A 6,000-nucleotide genomic window follows, 5' to 3' on the forward strand; every position below is an offset into this window, starting at 1 on the left:
GTGCTTCTCATTTATCTTCTTCTCCGGATATTCTTTCCACTGTCACTTTCTTTTCTTTTTTCGAAGTATTGAAGGGAACTGAGCCGACCAGCTTTTAGTTTCTTCTTTTCAGCAGCCTTTCATGTATTTAAATGAAAAAAGAGAACACTAAACTACAATCATGTTCAATAAAGAGGCAAGAGGCAAGAGCATCCACCCCCTGGCCGTGAGTGCTCTGGCTTTGTTTGTCTCTCCTCACCTTGGCAACACTCAGAAGACCGAACCTCCACCTCTGTATCCGTCTCGTTAATCCACCGCATGACGAATTAAAAGATTTTCAATATCTGCAAAGCGGCAGAGTCGTGATGACAAGGGGAGGGTTATGTTGACGGACGGCCGGGGGGAGGTTCAGGGTGACGGACAGGAGACCCCGACAGTCGGGGGGAGGTTCAGGGTGACGGATAGGAGACCCCGACAGTCGGGGGGAGGTTCAGGGTGACGGACAGGAGACCCCGACGGCCGGGGGGAGGTTCAGGGTGACGGACAGGAGACCCCGACAGTCGGGGGGAGGTTCAGGGTGACGGATAGGAGACCCCGACAGTCGGGGGGAGGTTCAGGGTGACGGATAGGAGACCCCGACAGTCGGGGGGAGGTTCAGGGTGACGGACAGGAGACTCCGACAGTCGGGGGGAGGTTCAAGGTGACGGACAGGAGACCCCGACAGTCGGGGGGAGGTTCAGGGTGACGGACAGGAGACCCCGACAGTCGGGGGGAGGTTCAGGGTGACGGACAGGAGACCCCGACAGTCGGGGGGAGGTTCAGGGTGACGGACAGGAGACCCCGACAGTCGGGGGGAGGTTCAGGGTGACGGATAGGAGACCCGACAGTCGGGGGAGGTTCAGGGTGACGGACAGGAGACCCCGACAGTCGGGGGGAGGTTCAGGGTGACGGATAGGAGACCCGACAGTCGGGGGGAGGTTCAGGGTGACGGATAGGAGACCCCGACAGTCGGGGGGAGGTTCAGGGTGACGGATAGGAGACCCCGACAGTCGGGGGGAGGTTCAGGGTGACGGACAGGAGACCCGACAGTCGGGGGGAGGTTCAGGGTGACGGATAGGAGACCCCGACAGTCGGGGGGAGGTTCAGGGTGACGGATAGGAGACCCGACAGTCGGGGGGAGGTTCAGGGTGACGGACAGGAGACCCCGACAGTCGGGGGGAGGTTCAGGGTGACGGACAGGAGACCCCGACAGTCGGGGGGAGGTTCAGGGTGACGGATAGGAGACCCGACAGTCGGGGGGAGGTTCAGGGTGACGGACAGGAGACCCCGACAGTCGGGGGGAGGTTCAGGGTGACGGATAGGAGACCCGACAGTCGGGGGGAGGTTCAGGGTGACGGATAGGAGACCCCGACAGTCGGGGGGAGGTTCAGAGTGACGGACAGGAGACCCGACAGTCGGGGGGAGGTTCAGGGTGACGGACAGGAGACCCGACAGTCGGGGGGAGGTTCAGGGTGACGGACAGGAGACCCGACAGTCGGGGGGAGGTTCAGGGTGACGGACAGGAGACCCCGACAGTCTGGGGGAGGTTCAGGGTGACGGACAGGAGACCCCGACAGTCGGGGGGAGGTTCAGGGTGACGGACAGGAGACCCCGACAGTCGGGGGGAGGTTCAGGGTGAGGGACAGGAGACCCGACAGTCGGGGGGAGGTTCAGGGTGACGGACAGGAGACCCGACGGCCGTCAAAGCCGTCGTATCTGAGATCTCAGCCTTCTTCCTTCTGTCTGTCCAGGGAAGAGGGATGGAGTACCGGCGGTTGAACGCGAGGGCAGAGGGAACAGAAACTCCTCTCGCGGTGATTCAATTCAGAGTTGACGTCCGGGGACAATGGCAGCTGTGCAAAGGTTCAGCCGTGTGACAGGAGTTCGAAAATTACCTTCAAAATGAAGTGAGGGGAGGAATTTTTGCCCGCAGAGCTGAGCGCATGTGGAGACACGACGGGACAAAAAACGTTATTAAAACAACACAGACCAACACGCTAGTCCACCTGAAGTGGGTTACCTCGGGTTACCTTGGTTACCTCGGATTCCCTTGGTGACTTTGGGTTACCTTGGTTACCTCGGGTTACCTCTGATTCCTTCGGTTACCTCAGTTACCTCTGGTTACCTCGGGTTGCTTCTGGTTACCTCTGGTTAACATTTGCTTCCACACACTCATGTTACAGTGTAAGTTAATACACTCATAATAATAAATGATCAATGCTGAGTTGAGAAAATAATAATCTGTTGTTTTCTTCTTCGCCACTGCACATGTTTTAGGGCTCCCACAAAAACAAAGATATTTCTAACTTTTGTTTATTTTATGGGAGCAGTCTAAAGGAATGATAACCTCCTGGGATTTGTGTGTGTGTGTGGATGTGTGTGTGTGTGTGTGTGTGTATGTGTGTATGTGTGTATGTGGGGACAGCTTTACGCTTTATTTCTACCTCTCTCTCTACCTCTCTCTCCCTCCCTCTCTCTCGCTCTCTCTCTCTCTTTCTCTCAGTCCCAAACTTTCTCACAGCTTTTCTCCGACTCTCTCTCTCGCGGCTGTTAGAATTGAATTCTTGCAGAAAACCCATATGTTCACACATTTCTTCAAATTTCAAACGCGCTGACCCTCACACTCAGAAGTGTCTGCCTCGCTCGTCCTTTTCATCTCCTCGGCTCACACGGCTCTCTCTCTTCCCCTCGCCGGCCTTTCTAGTGGAAGTCCTGAGGGCAGTCGGAGAGACAAAGACAAAGCCTTATGAAGCCTCATGGAGCCTCATGAAGCCTTATGAAGCCCCATGAAGCCTTTTGAAGCCCCATGAAGCCTTTTGAAGCCATATGAAGCCCCATGAAGCCTTTTTAAGCCTTTTGAAGCCCCATGAAGCCTTCTGAATCCCAATGAAGCCTTTTGAAGCCATATGAAGCCCCATGAAGCCTCATGAATCCTTCTGAAGCCTTCTGAAGCCCCATGAAGCCATATGAAGCCCCATGAAGCCTTTTGAAGCCATATGAAGCCCCATGAAGCCTCATGAATCCTTCTGAAGCCTTCTGAAGCCCCATGAAGCCATATGAAGCCCCATGAAGCCTCATGAATCCTTCTGAAGCCTTCTGAAGCCTTATGAAGCCCCATGAAGCCATATGAAGCCCCATGAAGCCTTTTGAAGCCATATGAAGCCCCATGAAGCCTCATGAAGCCTCATGAAGCCTTCTGAAGCTCCATGAAGCCGTCTGAAGCCTTATGAAGCCCCATGAAACATTATGAAGCCCCATGAAGCCTCATGAAGCCCCGTGAAGCCTTATGAAGCCTTATGAAGCCCTGTGAAGCCTTATGAAGCCCCATGAAGCCTCATGAAGCCCTGTGAAGCCTTATGAAGCCTTATGAAGCCACATTACGCCTTATGACGCCTCATGAAGCCTTATGAAGCCCCATGAAGGCTTATGAAGCGGTTTTAAAAGCGAACCCAGGATCTCGGTTCCCTCGCTGCGCTGGGCAGCGATGACGACCTGAGGCTTGTTGTCCTCAGCTGCACACGGAGAGACTATTGATCCCGTGATTAGTCCGTCTAACCCACTAACCCTAACCCACTAACCCTAACCCTCTAACCCTAGCCCACTAACCCTAACCCATTAACCTAACCCACTAACCCTAACCCTCTAACCCTAACCTAACCCTGTGCTGTTGAGGTTGAATGGAGGTGACAGCGAGACGATGAGGTTCAAAGAGACGAACGCGGAGCAGAAATCAATGACAGAACATTGAATTCTCCTTTGTGATGCAAAATACTTTTCTTTTAAAAACATGAATCCATTCCCAGCGTGTGTGTGTGTGTGTTGCTCAGCCTCTCTGTACCCTGTTCATAGCGCCTCAGCGGGTCCAAAACCCATCTTCCCTCCTTTCTCTTTCTCCTTTCCGCTCCAACGCTCTCTTTCTTTGTTTATTCTTTTAACTCGACGGCATCAGAGGAAACCCTCTCACACTCCGCGGGGAGCGAGAGGAGATGCTTGACCCTGAAGAGATAACGGTCACTTCTTCAGCTGCACGCGCTGCAGCTATCGGAGCCCGTCTGCGAGACTGTGGTCAACCAGCCCTCGTCCATATTTATTGATGTGCGTCCTCATTAATTCCAGTCTCCTGTCATTGTATTGTATTCTTCACATGACAAATGGAAACTCTTGTTTGGATCCGTTACCTGACTTCGTTTGGGATCATGTGTGTTCCTTTTGTGATTAAACTTCTTTCTTCCAAAATTGTACTGATGTTTTGGGGGTTTTTTACGCAGTGGATGGATTCCTGGTTTCCACGATGACTTTTATAAGTGCTTTAACAAAGAGACAGCTATTAAAATATAGATGAACAAGGTAAGAGGAGATGATACTACAGTATTGCCTAGGAGATATAAAACCAACTAGAATAAACAGAAAATTCAAGCGTACGTTATAATGTTACACAATGTTTACATGTCAGGCCTCAGAAGACATTCCACCCGTAAGCAAGTGATGATTATGGCTTATTTTAATATTTTAAACATCCTGGAGGACACGTCTACGTCTCTGCAGTGAGCAGTTTTGTTCATTATTAATAATTATAAAAATGTATTATTATTTTTTTTGTGTAGCATGTTTATTTAGTTTATTATAAGGTTTTTTTAAAGGCGAAAAAACTTTAGAAATTCATAAAATACAATAAAACAATAATACAATCCAATTAAGTACATTAGAGATGAATCAATTGTAGTAAAATCCAATTCACAACAAGATTAAAACAAAAAATAGATTCATTTTAGAAAACTAACCACGCATCAACAGTGATGTCACAGTGTACTGACTTTAAATATTCAAATAAGCCACTATGGAAGTTTCAAAAGCAAATTTATTGCAGAAAAAATATTGACTTGGAAGAAATGTGTAAACATATGTGTTTCTTATATATATATTATATATATATATATATTTAAATTGAGATTCTTTATATCGATATATATGTATTTTATATAGAAATATATATATATATTGTATTTATATATATTATATATATATTTTATATATATATATTATATATATATAATGAGATTCTTTGTATATATATATATTTATATATATATATTGTATTTATATATATTATATATACATAATGAGATTATTTATATATATATATATACATGTATTATATATATATATATATACATACAGTATATATATTTCCTCAGTGATCTCTGGACCTTTAACCCTTGAACATATCTACCTTCACAGAGGCTTCATGGAGGTACTTCCTGCTCTGCTTCCTCTCTGAAGTTCTCAAACCTTTTCAACTCATCCGCGAGACATTACAAAAAATGTAGAAACGCAAAGATCTAAATCCAGAGCAGTAATCCTCTCTTTCACACATCGAGAGTTTCTCACTCTCTTCTCTCATCGAGCTCCTCCTGAGAGATTCCGTCTAGCCGGAGAACCGTCCTCGCCTCCCTGACCTTCACGCGATGAGGAAATCTCTTCGGAATCGGCAGAAAAAACATTTCTCCGCAGCCGAGATATCAATAACGTGAATATGATTTATTTTTTAATAATACTTTCTTTTTTTAATCCACTGCAACAGAGGAGGGTCGTCAAGGTGGGAGAAAGGAAACGCGTAGGAGGCCGAGAGAGGGGAGAGGAAGGAGGAGACAGAGGGAGTGAGATGGATCAAAAGAGAGAGAGAGAGAGAGAGAGAGAGAAACTTGGCAGCACTGTTGTAGTTTCACCTCAGAGTCCTCAGTCCTCTCTTATCAATGGATGGTTCCATCGTCTCCTGTAAAAAAACACAACCTCCTCCCTCTCTCTCTCTCTCCCTCTCTCTCTCCCTCTCATTTCCTTTGATATGCGACTCACTCATTTCATTATTATTCAGAAAAACACCGGAAGAAGCCGCGCTGCCGGTGTTCCCGCTTCCCGCCGACGATCAATCGCCCCGAGCCGAGCGTCTCTCTCTCTCATCCTCTCCTCCCCGGATGGCTGAGT

This window comes from Pseudoliparis swirei, chromosome 5 (genome assembly GCF_029220125.1).
Source record: "Pseudoliparis swirei isolate HS2019 ecotype Mariana Trench chromosome 5, NWPU_hadal_v1, whole genome shotgun sequence".
Taxonomy (NCBI): domain Eukaryota; kingdom Metazoa; phylum Chordata; class Actinopteri; order Perciformes; family Liparidae; genus Pseudoliparis; species Pseudoliparis swirei.